General features: G+C 41.8%; 4 non-coding genes across 4 annotated transcripts; all 4 read left to right on the top strand.

Annotated features, from left to right (window-relative positions):
* The first annotated feature begins 4,322 nt into the window (after positions 1–4,322).
* Positions 4,323–4,441, top strand: LOC133539343 (5S ribosomal RNA). The gene has a single exon (XR_009803301.1). It is a non-coding gene; the product is annotated as a 5S ribosomal RNA (ribosomal RNA).
* Positions 4,442–6,936: 2,495 nt separating this feature from the next.
* LOC133539260 (5S ribosomal RNA) lies at positions 6,937–7,055 on the top strand. The gene has a single exon (XR_009803229.1). It is a non-coding gene; the product is annotated as a 5S ribosomal RNA (ribosomal RNA).
* A 6,846-nt stretch (positions 7,056–13,901) lies between these two features.
* LOC133539421 (5S ribosomal RNA) lies at positions 13,902–14,020 on the top strand. Its single transcript, XR_009803373.1, has one exon. It is a non-coding gene; the product is annotated as a 5S ribosomal RNA (ribosomal RNA).
* A 2,488-nt stretch (positions 14,021–16,508) lies between these two features.
* On the top strand, positions 16,509–16,627 carry LOC133539416 (5S ribosomal RNA). Its single transcript, XR_009803368.1, has one exon. It is a non-coding gene; the product is annotated as a 5S ribosomal RNA (ribosomal RNA).
* Positions 16,628–21,122: the final 4,495 nt, after the last annotated feature.

Here is a 21,122-nt window from a genome sequence, read left to right as displayed (position 1 = left end):
AAATGAGTTTCCTCCGCCGGGTGGCGGGGCTCTCCCTTAGAGATAGGGTGAGAAGCTCTGCCATCCAGGAGGAGCTCAACGTAAAGCCGCTGCTCCTCCACATCGAGAGGAGCCAGATGAGGTGGTTCGGGCATCTGGTCAGGATGCCACCCGAACGCCTCCCTAGGGATGTGTTTAGGGCACGTCCAGCTGGTAGGAGGCCACGGGGAAGACCCAGGACACGTTGGAAAGACTATGTCTCCCGGCTGGCCTGGGAACGCCTCGGGATCCCCCGGGAAGAGCTAGACGAAGTGGCTGGAGATAGGGAAGTCTGGGCTTCCCTGCTTAGGCTGCTGCCCCCGCGACCCGACCTCGGATAAGCGGAAGATGATGGATGGATAGATGGATGGATATATATATATATTTCACTGGAAGTCAAGTATTACTCCTCCGCTCTTAACCACGCCCTCCGAAATCGGAGGTCTCAACGTTGGCAAGTATGATGTAGCCACACCCACTATCCCAGGTGACAAGTTTTGATTGATTGATTGAAACTTTTATTAGTAGATTGCACAGTTCAGTACATATTCCGTACAATTGACCACTAAATGGTAACTCCCGAATAAGTTTTTCAACTTGTTTAATTTGGGGAACACGTTAATCAATTCATGGTACAAATATATACTATCAGAATAATAGTCATCACACAAGTTAATCATCAGAGTATATACATTGAATTATTTACATAATTTAGACTCCGGGGGGTGGAATGAGGAGCTTTGGTGGATATCAGTACTTCAGTCGTCAACAATTGCATCAACAGAGAAATGTGGACATTGAAACAGTGTAGGTCTTATTTAGTAGGATATGTACAGCCAGCAGAGAACATAGTGAGTTCAGATAGCATAAGAACAACTATATACATTAGAAATACATTTGATTATTTACATTTGGTTATTTACAATCCAGGGAGATGGGATGTGAATGGAGGAGGGTATTATAAAAGAGGTGAAGTTGCCGGGAGGTGTTGTTTTAGAGTGGTTTTGAAGGAGGATAGAGATGCACTTACTTTTATACCTGTTGGGAGTGCATTCCACATTGATGTGGCATAGAAAGAGAATGAGTTCAGACTTTTGTTAGATCCGAATCTGGGTTAAACGTGGTTTGTGGAGCTCCCCCTGGTGTTGTGGTTATGGCGCGTAGTTTGACATGTACTTCGGTATCAGGGAGGTGTAGCGGATTTTATAGACTAGGCTCAGTGCAAGTTGTTTGACTCTGTCCTCCACCCTGAGCCAGGCCACTTTGGAGAAGTGGGTTGGAGTGAGGTGGGATCTGGGGTGGAGGTCTAAAAGTAACCTGACTAGCTTGTTCTGGGATGTTTGGAGTCTAGATTTGATGGTTTTGGAGGTGCTGGGGTAGCAGCAGGTGCAAGTGTAATTGAAAAAGGGTTGAATGAGAGTTCCCGCTAGAATCTTCAAGGTGCTTTTGTTGACCAGAGAGGACATTCTGTAGAGGAATTTCGGTCTTTGGTTGACCTTTTTGATTACCTTGGTTGCCATTTTATCACAGGAAAGATTGGCCTCTAGAATGGAACCTAGGTAGGTGATCTCATCTTTCCTGGTGATAACAATGTCACCCACTTTTATAGTGAAGTCACTGACTTTCCTAAGGTTGATGTGGGACCCAAATAGGATGGATTCTGTTTTACCGAAGTGTATGGATAGTTTGTTGTCAGCGAGCCAGGTGTAAATACTAAGCAGTTCAGCACTGAGGATTTGTTCCACCTGTGACTTGTCCTTTCCGGATACCAGCAGTGACGAGTCATCCGCAAACAGGAACAATTCACAGTGGCATGCTGATGGTGTGTCATTTACGTATATTAGGAACAGTAAAGGTCCTAGTATACTGCCTTGGGGGACTCCACAGCTTACTGAGAGGGGAGGGGACACGGTGCCGTTCACCTCTACCACCTGTTTCCTCCCCTCCGAGTAAGATTGCATCCAGATTGCATCCAGTTCGATGACGTTTTATCGAAATATTGTCAAGGTCAATGGCCTTGTTTGGGTGGAGCACGCTCAATTTATTAAGCACCTCGTCAGCTGAGACCATTTCTAATTTGAAGTAGTTGTTGATTACTCCTAGCTTTCTGTAGAAGGCTTTAATGTGTTCTACACCAGAGCCACCAGAGTGATGGGACAGCTTGTTAACTAGAGTTGTGGCTATGCTGGTGAAAAAGGTGTTAAGTCTGCTTGCTACCTCCATTTTGTCTGTAATGAGGGAGTCACCCTCCTTCATGTTGATGTTGGTGAGTCTGGTTTTAAGTTTCTGGCTGCATCCAGGAAGCTGGCTGTTGAGAATTTCCCAGAGGTCACGTGGCTTATTTCTGTTTTCCTCTATTAAGTCAAGTTGTTTGTCTTATTTCTTAATTTATTGCATTGCTTTTCGAGTGTTGAAAGGAGTGATTTGAGGTTATTATTAATATTATTATTGTGTTGTTTATCTACTTTGGTTTTACACTTTTGATATTCGAAGTATTTTCTGTCTGTCTTTTATGGCAGCTAATATGTCTAATATTAATCCATGGTTCAGAGCGGGCTTTGATCCTGACTGTTCTCACGGGAGCCATATCATTTAGTATCGCTAGGAACATTGTTTTGAAGCGATCCCAAGCATCTTCGACCAGGTTGCTCGTGAGTACAGGGGACCAGTCCCACTCACCTAATTTAAGGTTGACATTATCACTGGAGTATGTTTTTAAGGGATCTGGACTGAGCTGTTGTGTGGCCATTGGCTTTGGGTTTAGTTATTTTGCGCGTGTAGAAGGTTATATAGTGGTCACTAAGACCACAGATCAGGACCGTACTATTTTTTATGCTTTGCCGGTCTGAAGTGAGAAACAAATCCCTGCCTCTACGATAATATGATCCATTTTGAGAAACTTTTCAAACCCAAAGTGTTTACAAAGTGCAAAGAAGAAGAATCCTTTGAAACATTTTAAACCTCATAGAAAAAATGAGATAATCTTGTTCATCAAATAATGTGAATTACAACATGTTTAACTGTTTATTGAGAAAAAAATTATTTTTTATTAACGGTTTTAGACTGGGACAGTACAGCGGACCAGGGGTTAGTGTGTGTGCCTCACAATAAGAAGGCCCTGGGTTCAATCTCCATATCCATGTTCCCCCGGTATTGTTCCCTCCGGCAATGACTTTCTCCCACCTCCAAAGACATGCACCGTGTTGATTAACAACACTAAATGGTCACGAGTGTGTGAATGTGAGTGTGAATGTTGTCAATCTTTGCGTCAAACTCATTTTTTGGGGAACAACAATCCGTCAAAAATGGGGAAGAAGAGGAGTGAAAAAAGATGCAGAGAGAAAAATGATCAACAATAGCATATTCAGCATTCAGCAAGTCAGTGTGGCTGAGTAAAATGGCAAAAAACTGCCCAAGAATTGAACTGAAAGTTAATTAAAACCAACAGATTTTTTTCTCAGCAAGTTAGAAACAGCGCCCTCTGCTGTGAGTGTGCCGCAAGTGTTTAAAGGTTTACATCACCTGGTTATCCCAGGTAGTCACTTTTTCTAGTACTAACCAGACTTGAACCTGCAAATGAGCCGCAGAATTGACCCGTTTATGAAAATGACTCACAAATGGCGTGTGCACACATTAATGTTCACTTCTTTTGTGGCTATTTTGACTGTTGTCTTCCTTTGTTGCGGTGTGACGTTCTATAAATAAACTGTGGATAAATATATATTAGTGAGGTTAGAGGAAATTAAAGACTATGTTCTTTAATGACAATTTAAAGTGTTCACTCACAGCAACTCCGAAAAGTCGGTGATTGGTGAATTAATAAATATGCTAATGAGGCCGGAAGCAGCTGGGTGCTCTCCCATTGGCCAAATTGTTGGGCGATAAAGTTGTCCAGAAGCGGAGCTGATTGGCTGATAAAGTTGTGTTGGAATAAGAGACACTGATTGGTTCATTTCCCCAAATTGTGAAAATATTGACGGATTAGAAACTGCATGTTTAAAAATGACCAATCACGGACTGTGTACAATTGTCACTTTAAATGAGCATTAATTACAACACCTTTGATTTCCACTAACCTGGCCAATATTTGACTACAGAACATTTTTGGAAGGTCACACAGATGTTTGGGCTGGCAGGGGGCGGGGCTAATGTCAGTTGTTGGACTTGTGATTGGCTGAGCCAAGCGTGTTTTCACACAGCCACAACAAACAGAACTTAGTGTGCGCATGCGTGCCAGGCTGGAAGACAAACAATAATGTCACCCACTGTTTGATTTAAGTAGGTACATTTTGCAAATCTCTTCGGCTTACGGCCATACTACCCTGAACACGCCCGATCTCGTCCGATCTCGGAAGCTAAGCAGGGTCGGGCCTGGTTAATACTTGGATGGGAGACCGCCTGGGAATACCAGGTGCTGTAAGCTTTTTACACTCAAGGCACACTCACAGCAAAGGACGCTGTCTTCTCTCACAAAATACCAATTGATTTTTCATTCACTTTCACTTACAAATATACAGCATAAATTGACGAGAAATATTTCAATCATGGGTAAAGCCAAATATTTAAAATCACTCCATATTATCTACTGCCCGCTTAATTGTGTCACCATTTCTGAGTTATTGTGTAGAAATATGGGGAAATACAGTAACTCCAATAGTGAACTTTATTTACTAATTGTGTTGTAAAAAAAAACACATATTAACACATATTGTTGGCTATCGAGACAATTTAAACCCTTTATTAATTGAATCAGACATATTGAAATGCAATGATTTGGTACATTTGCAAACAGCTAAAATGATGTACTAAGTAAACTATAACTTGCTACCCTCACATTTACAAAATGTATTCTCAACAAAAGAGGAGGAATCCATCCATCCATTTTCTGACGCTTGTCCCTTTTTTTTTTTTTTTTATAAAATGTAATCCAAAACATTTGTATGCACACAACATATTTAAGACCTTTAGCATATCAGGGTGTGGACTTAAGTTGTGGAAAATATTAAGCCAGTGGTTCCCAAACTATTTTCACCAAGTACCACCTCAGAAAAAAACTTGTCTCTGCTAGCACCACCATAATGACCAACATTAAAATACAGTAGCATAGTAGGCGTAAGCATTCATTGAAAAAAACAAGGCAGTGGTTTTATTTAACAATTATATTGAATATTTTTGGCCAGTATCACTGTGTTTATACGTAGGAAAATACAACAATGTACCTTAATCAAGTCATTCTTTGGCGTACCACTAGATAGAGCCGGCGTACCACTAATGGTACACACATCACAGTTTGGGAATCCCTGGATTAAGAAGCAAGAAAGTTAAACAATGTAATAATGTGATCCATTTTAAGAAACTGTTCAAACCCAAAGTTTTACAAAGTGCGAAGAAGAAGAATCCTTTGAAACATTTTAAACCTTGTAGAAAAATGAGATAACCTTGTTCATCTCATAATGTGAAATACAACAAGTTTAAATGTTCATGAGAACGATATTATTTATTATTAATGGATTTAGACTGCTGTGATGAAGTGGCGACTTGTCCAGGGTGTCCCCCGCCTTCCGCCCGATTGTAGCTGAGATAGGAACCAGTGACATCAAAGGGAATAAGCGGTAGAAATGGATGTATGGATGGATTTAGACTGGGACAGCACAGTGACACAGAGGTTATAGTGTGTGGCTCACAATAAGAAGGCCCTGGGTTCAATCTCAATGTTTCTGTGTGGAGTTTCCATGTTCCCCCAGTATTGTTCCCTCCGGGTACTCCGGCTTCTGCCCACCTCCAAAGACATGCACCTGGGGATAGGTTGATTAACAACACTAAATGGTCCCTAGTGTGTGAATGTGAGTGTAAATGTTGTCTGTCTGTCTGTGTTAACCCTGCGATGAGGTGGCGACTTGTCCAGGGTTTTCCCCGCATTCCGCCCGAATGCAGGTGAGAGAGGCTTCAGCAACCTTGAACGGGACAAGTGGTAGGAATTGGATGGATGGATGGATAAACGCAACTGATTTTTTTCTCAACAAGTTATAAACAGCGCCCTCTGCTGTGAGTGTGCCGCAAGTGTAAAAGGTTTACATCACCTGGTTATCCCAGGTAGTCCCTTTTTCTAGTACTAACAGGGCCTGAACCTGCAAAGGAGCAGCAAAAATGAGCCTATTTTTCACAAAAGGCGTGTGCACACATTCATGTTCAGTTCTTTTGTGGCTATGTGACTGTTGTCTTCCTTTGCTGCGGTTCAACGTGAGGCCATGTCAGGAACAAACACGCTTTGATCAGCCAATCACAAGTCTCAAACTGCCGTTAGTCCCGCCCCTTGGCATCCAACACACCGGTGTGACGTTCCATAAATAAACTGTGGATAAATATATATTAGTGAGTTTAGAGGAAATTAAAGACTATGTCCTTTAATGACAATTTAAAGTGTTCACTCACAGCAACTCCAAAAAGTCGGTGATTGGTGAATTAATAAATATGCTAATGATGCCGGAAGCAGCTGGGTGCTCTCCCATTGGCCAAATTGTTGGGCGATAAAGTTGTGTTGGAATAAGAGACACTGCTTGGTTCATTTCCCCAAATTGTGAAAATATTGACGGATTACAAACCGCATGTTTAAAAATGACCAATCACGGACTGTGTACAATTGTCACTTTAAATGACCATTAATTACAAGGCCTTTGATTTCCACTAACCTGGCCAATATTTGACTACAGGAAATTTTTGGAAGGTCACACAGATGTTTGGGCTGGCAGGGGGCGGGGCTAATGTCAGTTGTTGGACTTGTGATTGGCTGAGCCAAGCGTGTTTTCACACAGCCACAACAAACAGAACATTAATTTGCGCATGCGTGCTAGGCTGGAGACCAAACGTTAATTTCACCCACTGGTCGATTTAAGTAGGTACATTTTGCAAATCTCCTCGGCTTACGGCCATACTACCCTGAACACGCCCGATCTCGTCCGATCTCGGAAGCTAAGCAGGGTCGGGCCTGGTTAGTACTTGGATGGGAGACCGCCTGGGAATACCAGGTGCTGTAAGCTTTTTACACTCAAGGCACACTCACAGCAAAGGACGTTATCTTCTCTCACAAAATAACAATTATTTTTTCATTCACTTTCACTTACAAATATACAGCATAAATTGACAAGAAATATTTCAATCATGGGTAAAGCGGTTCAAAATCACTCCATATTATCTACTGCCCGCTTGTATTACCATATCTGAGTTATTGTGTAGAAATATGGGGAAATACAGTAACTACAATAGTGAACTTTATTTACTAATTGTGTTGTAAAAAAAACAAATATTAACACATAATGTTGGCTATCAAGACCATTCCAACCCTTTATTAATGTAATCAAATATTGAAATTCAATGATTTGGTACATTTGCAAACAGCTAAAATTATGTACTAAATCAACTATAACTTGTTATCCTCAAATTTTCAACATTTATTCTCAACAAAAGAGGAGAAATATAAAATGTAATTCAAAAAAATTGGTTGGCACGTGACATATTTAAGACCTTTAGCATATGAGTGTGTGGACTTAAGTTGTGGAAAATATTACGCCTGTGGTTCCCAAACTTTTTTCACCAAGTACCACCTCAGAAAAAAACTTGTCTCTGCAAGCACCACCATAATGACCAACATTAAAATACAGTAGCATAGTAGGCCTAAATATTCATTCAAAAAACAAGGCAGAGCTTTTATTTAACAATTATATTGAATATTTTTGCCCAGTAACAGTGTGTTTATACGTAGGAAAAAACAACACTGTACCTTAATCAAGTGATTCTTTGGTGTACCACTAGATGGAGCCGGCGTACCACTAATGGTACACACATCACAATTTGAGAATCCCTGGATTAAGCAAGAAAATTCAACAATGTAATAATTGTAGAGGCAGGGATTTGTGTCTCACTTGTCACCCGGGATAGTGGGTGTGGCTACAAGTGTGTGGGCGGAGTGTGTGTGGGGCTGAATGATTGCTGAATGAATATCACCTGCACCTGTCTGGGAATTGTTTGGCTTGTATGGAGAGATAGTCACACAACTTTGTCAACAGAAAAGGCTACAGATCCGACACCGACCTTCTGATAATTCACTGGAATTGTACACTTTGGACCGCTCAACCACTCAAGTAACAGAATGAAACAAAGGAGCGCAGCACAACCCATGGTATGTGAAATTCAGTTCATTCCTGCTGTGAAGTATACTTGTCTGGACACAGCTGATGCTGGTTACTGCTGCATATTGGATAGCTGTGGCTGTCATTTTGATGTCATTATTGCTTGGGATTGAATTAACCTGTGGAAAAGTGGATCGCTTATTTGTGCACATAAAAGGAGTGATGTTGGATGTGGAAGTTTGATGCATTTATTGCTGATGGTCAAACCTGAAATAAAGTGTGGATTTGGAAGCAACAGTAGATTCATGTATGGATTCATATTTGTGCCCAAACAAAGCAGCAAAGTTGGATGTGGATTCATGATGCAAATGTGGATTGTGACATATGCTCTCTGAACTGTTGTGGTGGACATATTGCTGGATGTCAAGATGAGTGGATGAAAAGCTGGTTCATATACAAATGAAATTGAAACTGAAACAGTTAAAAGAAAAATAATTCTCACTGAAAAGGCCTTGGTGTGCAAAATGGAGAATCTTCAAAAAGAACGCCAAGCAAGAGTGAACCTGGGTGCCGTTATTTCTGTTGACAAAGTTGTGTGACTATCTCTCCATACAAGCCAAACAATTCCCAGACAGGTGCAGGTGATATTCATTCAGCAATCATTCACCCCCACAAACACTCCACCCACACACAAGTAGCCCATACTTGCCAACCCTCCCGGATTTTCCGGGAGACTCCCGAAATTCAGCGCCTATCCCGAAAATCTCCCGGGACAAATTTTCTCCCGAAATTCAGGCGGAGCTGAAGGCCACGTCCCCTCCAGTTCCATGCGGACCTGAGTGAGGACAGCCTGTTTTCACGTCCGTTTTCCCACAATATAAACAGCGTGTCTGCCCAATGATGTTATAACTGTAGAATGATCGAGGGCAAGTTCTTGGTTTCTTATGTGGGTTTATTGTTAGGCAGTTTCATTAACGTCCTCCCAGAGCGGTAACAACACACAACAACAGCAGTCACGTTTTCGTCTACCGTAAAGCAGTTCGCCTGCCGTAAACAGCCATGTTGTGACACTCTTAAACAGGACAATACTGCCATCTACTGTACATGTATATGTGACAATAACATATACGGTTTTTAGAGAGCGCAGTGCACAACTGCAAACACAACAAGGAGTCGAAGATGGAAGATTCCAGATTTGATGAAAGCACTTTTGTGTGTGCCACACAGCAATGCATCATCAGAGAGGGTGTTCAGCATGGTTACAAAAATATTGACAGAAAATAGAACAAGGATGGACAATTCAACCCTTAACTCAACAATGTGTAGATGAGTGTTATGTGTGTGTGTATGTGTAAAATTCAAGTATTTGATTTATTTATATATATATGTATATATATATATATATAGGATAAGATCACGGGTACAAGCGGCCGAAATGAGTTTCCTCCGCCGGGTGGCGGGGCTCTCCCTTAGAGATAGGGTGAGAAGCTCTGCCATCCGGGAGGAGCTCAACGTAAAGCCGCTGCTCCTCCACATCGAGAGGAGCCAGATGAGGTGGTTCGGGCATCTGGTCAGGATGCCACCCGAACGCCTCCCTAGGGATGTGTTTAGGGCACGTCCAGCTGGTAGGAGGCCACGGGGAAGACCCAGGACACGTTGGAAAGACTATGTCTCCCGGCTGGCCTGGGAACGCCTCGGGATCCCCCGGGAAGAGCTAGACGAAGTGGCTGGAGATAGGGAAGTCTGGGCTTCCCTGCTTAGGCTGCTGCCCCCGCGACCCGACCTCGGATAAGCGGAAGATGATGGATGGATAGATGGATGGATATATATATATATTTCACTGGAAGTCAAGTATTACTCCTCCGCTCTTAACCACGCCCTCCGAAATCGGAGGTCTCAACGTTGGCAAGTATGATGTAGCCACACCCACTATCCCAGGTGACAAGTTTTGATTGATTGATTGAAACTTTTATTAGTAGATTGCACAGTTCAGTACATATTCCGTACAATTGACCACTAAATGGTAACTCCCGAATAAGTTTTTCAACTTGTTTAATTTGGGGAACACGTTAATCAATTCATGGTACAAATATATACTATCAGAATAATACAGTCATCACACAAGTTAATCATCAGAGTATATACATTGAATTATTTACATAATTTAGACTCCGGGGGGTGGAATGAGGAGCTTTGGTGGATATCAGTACTTCAGTCGTCAACAATTGCATCAACAGAGAAATGTGGACATTGAAACAGTGTAGGTCTGACTTAGTAGGATATGTACAGCCAGCAGAGAACATAGTGAGTTCACATAGCATAAGAACAAGTATATACATTAGAAATACATTTGATTATTTACATTTGGTTATTTACAATCCAGGGAGATGGGATGTGAATGGAGGAGGGTATTATAAAAGAGGTGAAGTTGCCGGGAGGTGTTGTTTTAGAGTGGTTTTGAAGGAGGATAGAGATGCACTTACTTTTATACCTGTTGGGAGTGCATTCCACATTGATGTGGCATAGAAAGAGAATGAGTTCAGACTTTTGTTAGATCCGAATCTGGGTTAAACGTGGTTTGTGGAGCTCCCCCTGGTGTTGTGGTTATGGCGCGTAGTTTGACATGTACTTCGGTATCAGGGAGGTGTAGCGGATTTTATAGACTAGGCTCAGTGCAAGTTGTTTGACTCTGTCCTCCACCCTGAGCCAGGCCACTTTGGAGAAGTGGGTTGGAGTGAGGTGGGATCTGGGGTGGAGGTCTAAAAGTAACCTGACTAGCTTGTTCTGGGATGTTTGGAGTCTAGATTTGATGGTTTTGGAGGTGCTGGGGTAGCAGCAGGTGCAAGTGTAATTGAAAAAGGGTTGAATGAGAGTTCCCGCTAGAATCTTCAAGGTGCTTTTGTTGACCAGAGAGGACATTCTGTAGAGGAATTTCGGTCTTTGGTTGACCTTTTTGATTACCTTGGTTGCCATTTTATCACAGGAAAGATTGGCCTCTATAATGGAACCTAGGTAGGTGATTTCATCTTTCCTGGTGATAACAATGTCACCCACTTTTATAGTGAAGTCACTGACTTTCGTAAGGTTGATGTGGGACCCAAATAGGATGGATTCTGTTTTACCGAAGTGTATGGATAGTTTGTTGTCAGCGAGCCAGGTGTAAATACTAAGGAGTTCAGCACTGAGGATTTGTTCCACCTGTGACTTGTCCTTTCCGGATACCAGCAGTGACGAGTCATCCGCAAACAGGAACAATTCACAGTGGCATGCTGATGGTGTGTCATTTACGTATATTAGGAACAGTAAAGGTCCTAGTATACTGCCTTGGGGGACTCCACAGCTTACTGAGAGGGGAGGGGACACGGTGCCGTTCACCTCTACCACCTGTTTCCTCCCCTCCAAGTAAGATTGCATCCAGATTGCATCCAGTTCGATGACGTTTTATCGAAATATTGTCAAGGTCAATGGCCTTGTTTGGGTGGAGCACGCTCAATTTATTAAGCACCTCGTCAGCTGAGACCATTTCTAATTTGAAGTAGTTGTTGATTACTCCTAGCTTTCTGTAGAAGGCTTTAATGTGTTCTACACCAGAGCCACCAGAGTGATGGGACAGCTTGTTAACTAGAGTTGTGGCTATGCTGGTGAAAAAGGTGTTAAGTCTGCTTGCTACCTCCATTTTGTCTGTAATGAGGGAGTCACCCTCCTTCATGTTGATGTTGGTGAGTCTGGTTTTAAGTTTCTGGCTGCATCCAGGAAGCTGGCTGTTGAGAATTTCCCAGAGCTCACATGGCTTATTTGTGTTTTCCTCTATTTTGTCAAGTTGTTTGTCTTATTTCTTATTTTATTGCATTGCTTTTTGAGTGTTGAAAGGAGTTATTTGATGTTATTATTAATATTATTATTGGGTTGTTTATCTACTTTGGTTTTACACTTTTGATATTTGAAGTATTTTCTGTCTGTCTTTTATGGCAGCTAATATGTCTAATATTAATCCATGGTTCAGAGCGGGCTTTGATCCTGACTGTTCTCACGGGAGCCATATCATTTAGTATCGCTAGGAACATTGTTTTGAAGCGATCCCAAGCATCTTCGACCAGGTTCCTCGTGAGTACAGGGGACCAGTCCCACTCACCTAATTTAAGGTTGACATTATCACTGGAGTATGTTTTTAAGGGATCTGGACTGAGCTGTTGTGTGGCCATTGGCTTTGGGTTTAGTTATTTTGCGCGTGTAGAAGGTTATATAGTGGTCACTAAGACCACAGATCAGGACCGTACTATTTTTTATGCTTTGCCGGTCTGAAGTGAGAAACAAATCCCTGCCTCTACGATAATATGATCCATTTTGAGAAACTTTTCAAACCCAAAGTGTTTACAAAGTGCAAAGAAGAAGAATCCTTTGAAACATTTTAAACCTCATAGAAAAAATGAGATAATCTTGTTCATCAAATAATGTGAATTACAACATGTTTAACTGTTTATTGAGAAAAAAATTATTTTTTATTAACGGTTTTAGACTGGGACAGTACAGCGGACCAGGGGTTAGTGTGTGTGCCTCACAATAAGAAGGCCCTGGGTTCAATCTCCATATCCATGTTCCCCCGGTATTGTTCCCTCCGGCAATGACTTTCTCCCACCTCCAAAGACATGCACCGTGTTGATTAACAACACTAAATGGTCACGAGTGTGTGAATGTGAGTGTGAATGTTGTCAATCTTTGCGTCAAACTCATTTTTTGGGGAACAACAATCCGTCAAAAATGGGGAAGAAGAGGAGTGAAAAAAGATGCAGAGAGAAAAATGATCAACAATAGCATATTCAGCATTCAGCAAGTCAGTGTGGCTGAGTAAAATGGCAAAAAACTGCCCAAGAATTGAACTGAAAGTTAATTAAAACCAACAGATTTTTTTCTCAGCAAGTTAGAAACAGCGCCCTCTGCTGTGAGTGTGCCGCAAGTGTTTAAAGGTTTACATCACCTGGTTATCCCAGGTAGTCACTTTTTCTAGTACTAACCAGACTTGAACCTGCAAATGAGCCGCAGAATTGACCCGTTTATGAAAATGACTCACAAATGGCGTGTGCACACATTAATGTTCACTTCTTTTGTGGCTATTTTGACTGTTGTCTTCCTTTGTTGCGGTGTGACGTTCTATAAATAAACTGTGGATAAATATATATTAGTGAGGTTAGAGGAAATTAAAGACTATGTTCTTTAATGACAATTTAAAGTGTTCACTCACAGCAACTCCGAAAAGTCGGTGATTGGTGAATTAATAAATATGCTAATGAGGCCGGAAGCAGCTGGGTGCTCTCCCATTGGCCAAATTGTTGGGCGATAAAGTTGTCCAGAAGCGGAGCTGATTGGCTGATAAAGTTGTGTTGGAATAAGAGACACTGATTGGTTCATTTCCCCAAATTGTGAAAATATTGACGGATTAGAAACTGCATGTTTAAAAATGACCAATCACGGACTGTGTACAATTGTCACTTTAAATGAGCATTAATTACAACACCTTTGATTTCCACTAACCTGGCCAATATTTGACTACAGAACATTTTTGGAAGGTCACACAGATGTTTGGGCTGGCAGGGGGCGGGGCTAATGTCAGTTGTTGGACTTGTGATTGGCTGAGCCAAGCGTGTTTTCACACAGCCACAACAAACAGAACTTAGTGTGCGCATGCGTGCCAGGCTGGAAGACAAACAATAATGTCACCCACTGTTTGATTTAACTAGGTACATTTTGCATGTTATGTCGGCTTACGGCCATACTACCCTGAACACGCCCGATCTCGTCCGATCTCGGAAGCTAAGCAGGGTCGGGCCTGGTTAGTACTTGGATGGGAGACCGCCTGGGAATACCAGGTGCTGTAAGCTTTTTACACTCAAGGCACACTCACAGCAAAGGACGCTGTCTTCTCTCACAAAATACCAATTGATTTTTCATTCACTTTCACTTACAAATATACAGCATAAATTGACGAGAAATATTTCAATCATGGGTAAAGCCAAATATTTAAAATCACTCCATATTATCTACTGCTCGCTAGTGTTACCATATCTGAGTTGTGTAGAAATATGGGGAAATACAGTAACTCCAATAGTGAACTTTATTTACTAATTGTGTTGTAAAAAAAAACACATATTAACACATATTGTTGGCTATCGAGACAATTTAAACCCTTTATTAATTGAATCAGACATATTGAAATGCAATGATTTGGTACATTTGCAAACAGCTAAAATGATGTACTAAGTAAACTATAACTTGCTACCCTCACATTTACAAAATGTATTCTCAACAAAAGAGGAGGAATCCATCCATCCATTTTCTGACGCTTGTCCCTTTTTTTTTTTTTTTTATAAAATGTAATCCAAAACATTTGTATGCACACAACATATTTAAGACCTTTAGCATATCAGGATGTGGACTTAAGTTGTGGAAAATATTAAGCCAGTGGTTCCCAAACTATTTTCACCAAGTACCACCTCAGAAAAAAACTTGTCTCTGCTAGCACCACCATAATGACCAACATTAAAATACAGTAGCATAGTAGGCGTAAGCATTCATTGAAAAAAACAAGGCAGTGGTTTTATTTAACAATTATATTGAATATTTTTGGCCAGTATCACTGTGTTTATACGTAGGAAAATACAACAATGTACCTTAATCAAGTCATTCTTTGGCGTACCACTAGATAGAGCCGGCGTACCACTAATGGTACACACATCACAGTTTGGGAATCCCTGGATTAAGAAGCAAGAAAGTTAAACAATGTAATAATGTGATCCATTTTAAGAAACTGTTCAAACCCAAAGTTTTACAAAGTGCGAAGAAGAAGAATCCTTTGAAACATTTTAAACCTTGTAGAAAAATGAGATAACCTTGTTCATCTCATAATGTGAAATACAACAAGTTTAAATGTTCATGAGAACGATATTATTTATTATTAATGGATTTAGACTGCTGTGATGAAGTGGCGACTTGTCCAGGGTGTCCCCCGCCTTCCGCCCGATTGTAGCTGAGATAGGAACCAGTGACATCAAAGGGAATAAGCGGTAGAAATGGATGTATGGATGGATTTAGACTGGGACAGCACAGTGACACAGAGGTTATAGTGTGTGGCTCACAATAAGAAGGCCCTGGGTTCAATCTCAATGTTTCTGTGTGGAGTTTCCATGTTCCCCCAGTATTGTTCCCTCCGGGTACTCCGGCTTCTGCCCACCTCCAAAGACATGCACCTGGGGATAGGTTGATTAACAACACTAAATGGTCCCTAGTGTGTGAATGTGAGTGTAAATGTTGTCTGTCTGTCTGTGTTAACCCTGCGATGAGGTGGCGACTTGTCCAGGGTTTTCCCCGCATTCCGCCCGAATGCAGGTGAGAGAGGCTTCAGCAACCTTGAACGGGACAAGTGGTAGGAATTGGATGGATGGATGGATAAACGCAACTGATTTTTTTCTCAACAAGTTATAAACAGCGCCCTCTGCTGTGAGTGTGCCGCAAGTGTAAAAGGTTTACATCACCTGGTTATCCCAGGTAGTCCCTTTTTCTAGTACTAACAGGGCCTGAACCTGCAAAGGAGCAGCAAAAATGAGCCTATTTTTCACAAAAGGCGTGTGCACACATTCATGTTCAGTTCTTTTGTGGCTATGTGACTGTTGTCTTCCTTTGCTGCGGTTCAACGTGAGGCCATGTCAGGAACAAACACGCTTTGATCAGCCAATCACAAGTCTCAAACTGCCGTTAGTCCCGCCCCTTGGCATCCAACACACCGGTGTGACGTTCCATAAATAAACTGTGGATAAATATATATTAGTGAGTTTAGAGGAAATTAAAGACTATGTCCTTTAATGACAATTTAAAGTGTTCACTCACAGCAACTCCAAAAAGTCGGTGATTGGTGAATTAATAAATATGCTAATGATGCCGGAAGCAGCTGGGTGCTCTCCCATTGGCCAAATTGTTGGGCGATAAAGTTGTGTTGGAATAAGAGACACTGCTTGGTTCATTTCCCCAAATTGTGAAAATATTGACGGATTACAAACCGCATGTTTAAAAATGACCAATCACGGACTGTGTACAATTGTCACTTTAAATGACCATTAATTACAAGGCCTTTGATTTCCACTAACCTGGCCAATATTTGACTACAGGAAATTTTTGGAAGGTCACACAGATGTTTGGGCTGGCAGGGGGCGGGGCTAATGTCAGTTGTTGGACTTGTGATTGGCTGAGCCAAGCGTGTTTTCACACAGCCACAACAAACAGAACATTAATTTGCGCATGCGTGCTAGGCTGGAGACCAAACGTTAATTTCACCCACTGGTCGATTTAAGTAGGTACATTTTGCAAATCTCCTCGGCTTACGGCCATACTACCCTGAACACGCCCGATCTCGTCCGATCTCGGAAGCTAAGCAGGGTCGGGCCTGGTTAGTACTTGGATGGGAGACCGCCTGGGAATACCAGGTGCTGTAAGCTTTTTACACTCAAGGCACACTCACAGCAAAGGACGTTATCTTCTCTCACAAAATAACAATTATTTTTTCATTCACTTTCACTTACAAATATACAGCATAAATTGACAAGAAATATTTCAATCATGGGTAAAGCGGTTCAAAATCACTCCATATTATCTACTGCCCGCTTGTATTACCATATCTGAGTTATTGTGTAGAAATATGGGGAAATACAGTAACTACAATAGTGAACTTTATTTACTAATTGTGTTGTAAAAAAAACAAATATTAACACATAATGTTGGCTATCAAGACCATTCCAACCCTTTATTAATGTAATCAAATATTGAAATTCAATGATTTGGTACATTTGCAAACAGCTAAAATTATGTACTAAATCAACTATAACTTGTTATCCTCAAATTTTCAACATTTATTCTCAACAAAAGAGGAGAAATATAAAATGTAATTCAAAAAAATTGGTTGGCACGTGACATATTTAAGACCTTTAGCATATGAGTGTGTGGACTTAAGTTGTGGAAAATATTACGCCTGTGGTTCCCAAACTTTTTTCACCAAGTACCACCTCAGAAAAAAACTTGTCTCTGCAAGCACCACCATAATGACCAACATTAAAATACAGTAGCATAGTAGGCCTAAATATTCATTCAAAAAACAAGGCAGAGCTTTTATTTAACAATTATATTGAATATTTTTGCCCAGTAACAGTGTGTTTATACGTAGGAAAAAACAACACTGTACCTTAATCAAGTGATTCTTTGGTGTACCACTAGATGGAGCCGGCGTACCACTAATGGTACACACATCACAATTTGAGAATCCCTGGATTAAGCAAGAAAATTCAACAATGTAATAATTGTAGAGGCAGGGATTTGTGTCTCACTTGTCACCCGGGATAGTGGGTGTGGCTACAAGTGTGTGGGCGGAGTGTGTGTGGGGCTGAATGATTGCTGAATGAATATCACCTGCACCTGTCTGGGAATTGTTTGGCTTGTATGGAGAGATAGTCACACAACTTTGTCAACAGAAAAGGCTACAGATCCGACACCGACCTTCTGATAATTCACTGGAATTGTACACTTTGGACCGCTCAACCACTCAAGTAACAGAATGAAACAAAGGAGCGCAGCACAACCCATGGTATGTGAAATTCAGTTCATTCCTGCTGTGAAGTATACTTGTCTGGACACAGCTGATGCTGGTTACTGCTGCATATTGGATAGCTGTGGCTGTCATTTTGATGTCATTATTGCTTGGGATTGAATTAACCTGTGGAAAAGTGGATCGCTTATTTGTGCACATAAAAGGAGTGATGTTGGATGTGGAAGTTTGATGCATTTATTGCTGATGGTCAAACCTGAAATAAAGTGTGGATTTGGAAGCAACAGTAGATTCATGTATGGATTCATATTTGTGCCCAAACAAAGCAGCAAAGTTGGATGTGGATTCATGATGCAAATGTGGATTGTGACATATGCTCTCTGAACTGTTGTGGTGCACATATTGCTGGATGTCAAGATGAGTGGATGAAAAGCTGGTTCATATACAAATGAAATTGAAACTGAAACAGTTAAAAGAAAAATAATTCTCACTGAAAAGGCCTTGGTGTGCAAAATGGAGAATCTTCAAAAAGAACGCCAAGCAAGAGTGAACCTGGGTGCCGTTATTTCTGTTGACAAAGTTGTGTGACTATCTCTCCATACAAGCCAAACAATTCCCAGACAGGTGCAGGTAATATTCATTCAGCAATCATTCACCCCCACAAACACTCCACCCACACACATGTAGCCCATACTTGCCAACCCTCCCGGATTTTCCGGGAGACTCCCGAAAATCAGCGCCTCTCCCGAAAATCTCCCGGGACAAATTTTCTCCCGAAATTCAGGCGGAGCTGGAGGCCACGTCCCCTCCAGCTCCATGCGGACCTGAGTGAAGACAGCCTGTTTTCACGTCCGTTTTCCCACAATATAAACAGCGTGTCTGCCCAATGATGTTATAACTGTAGAATGATCGAGGGCAAGTTCTTGGTTTCTTATGTGGGTTTATTGTTAGGCAGTTTCATTAACGTCCTCCCAGAGCGGTAACAACACACAACAACAGCAGTCACGTTTTCGTCTACCGTAAAGCAGTTCGCCTGCCGTAAACAGCCATGTTGTGACACTCTTAAACAGGACAATACTGCCATCTACTGTACATGTATATGTGACAATAACATATACGGTTTTTAGAGAGCGCAGTGCACAACTGCAAACACAACAAGGAGTCGAAGATGGAAGATTCCAGATTTGATGAAAGCACTTTTGTGTGTGCCACACAGCAATGCATCATCAGAGAGGGTGTTCAGCATGGTTACAAAAATATTGACAGAAAATAGAACAAGGATGGACAATTCAACCCTTAACTCAACAATGTGTAGATGAGTGTTATGTGTGTGTGTATGTGTAAAATTCAAGTATTTGATTTATTTATATATATATGTATATATATATATATAGGATAAGATCATGGGTACAAGCGGCCGAAATGAGTTTCCTCCGCCGGGTGGCGGGGCTCTCCCTTAGAGATAGGGTGAGAAGCTCTGCCATCCGGGAGGAGCTCAACGTAAAGCCGCTGCTCCTCCACATCGAGAGGAGCCAGATGAGGTGGTTCGGGCATCTGGTCAGGATGCCACCCGAACGCCTCCCTAGGGATGTGTTTAGGGCACGTCCAGCTGGTAGGAGGCCACGGGGAAGACCCAGGACACGTTGGAAAGACTATGTCTCCCGGCTGGCCTGGGAACGCCTCGGGATCCCCCGGGAAGAGCTAGACGAAGTGGCTGGAGATAGGGAAGTCTGGGCTTCCCTGCTTAGGCTGCTGCCCCCGCGACCCGACCTCGGATAAGCGGAAGATGATGGATGGATAGATGGATGGATATATATATATATTTCACTGGAAGTCAAGTATTACTCCTCCGCTCTTAACCACGCCCTCCGAAATCGGAGGTCTCAACGTTGGCAAGTATGATGTAGCCACACCCACTATCCCAGGTGACAAGTTTTGATTGATTGATTGAAACTTTTATTAGTAGATTGCACAGTTCAGTACATATTCCGTACAATTGACCACTAAATGGTAACTCCCGAATAAGTTTTTCAACTTGTTTAATTTGGGGAACACGTTAATCAATTCATGGTACAAATATATACTATCAGAATAATAGTCATCACACAAGTTAATCATCAGAGTATATACATTGAATTATTTACATAATTTAGACTCCGGGGGGTGGAATGAGGAGCTTTGGTGGATATCAGTACTTCAGTCGTCAACAATTGCATCAACAGAGAAATGTGGACATTGAAACATGGTAGGTCTGACTTAGTAGGATATGTACAGCCAGCAGAGAACATAGTGAGTTCACATAGCATAAGAACAAGTATATACATTAGAAATACATTTGATTATTTACATTTGGTTATTTACAATCCAGGGAGATGGGATGTGAATGGAGGAGGGTATTATAAAAGAGGTGAAGTTGCCGGGAGGTGTTGTTTTAGAGTGGTTTTGAAGGAGGATAGAGATGCACTTACTTTTACACCTGTTGGGAGTGCATTCCACATTGATGTGGCATAGAAAGAGAATGAGTTAAGACCTTTGTTAGATCGGAATCTGGGTTAAACGTGGTTTGTGGAGCTCCCCCTGGTGTTGTGGTTATGGCGCGTAGTTTGACATGTACTTCGGTATCAGGGAGGTGTAGCGGATTTTATAGACTAGGCTCAGTGCAAGTTGTTTGACTCTGTCCTCCACCCTGAGCCAGCCCACTTTGGAGAAGTGGGTTGGAGTGAGGTGGGATCTGGGGTGGAGGTCTAAAAGTAACCTGACTAGCTTGTTCTGGGATGTTTGGAGTCTAGATTTGATGGTTTTGGAGGTGCTGGGGTAGCAGCAGGTGCAAGTGTAATTGAAAAAGGGTTGAATGAGAGTTCCCGCTAGAATCTTCAAGGTGCTTTTGTTGACCAGAGAGGACATTCTGTAGAGGAATTTCGGTCTTTGGTTGACCTTTTTGATTACCTTGGTTGCCATTTTATCACAGGAAAGATTGGCCTCTATAATGGAACCTAGGTAGGTGATTTCATCTTTCCTGGTGATAACAATGTCACCCACTTTTATAGTGAAGTCACTGACTTTCGTAAGGTTGATGTGGGACCCAAATAGGATGGATTCTGTTTTACCGAAGTGTATGGATAGTTTGTTGTCAGCGAGCCAGGTGTAAATACTAAGGAGTTCAGCACTGAGGATTTGTTCCACCTGTGACTTGTCCTTGCCGGATACCAGCAGTGACGAGTTGAGGAACAATTCACAGTTTCATGCTGATGGTGTGTCATTTACGTATATTAGGAACAGTAAAGGTCCTAGTATACTGCCTTGGGGGACTCCACAGCTTACTGAGAGGGGAGGGGACACGGTGCCGTTCACCTCTACCACCTGTTTCCTCCCCTCCGAGTAAGATTGCATCCAGA

This window comes from Nerophis ophidion, linkage group LG20 (genome assembly GCF_033978795.1).
Source record: "Nerophis ophidion isolate RoL-2023_Sa linkage group LG20, RoL_Noph_v1.0, whole genome shotgun sequence".
NCBI classification, from domain to species: Eukaryota; Metazoa; Chordata; class Actinopteri; order Syngnathiformes; family Syngnathidae; genus Nerophis; species Nerophis ophidion.
Note: the sequence above shows the minus strand (reverse complement) of the source record. Positions and strands in the feature narration are given on the sequence as shown.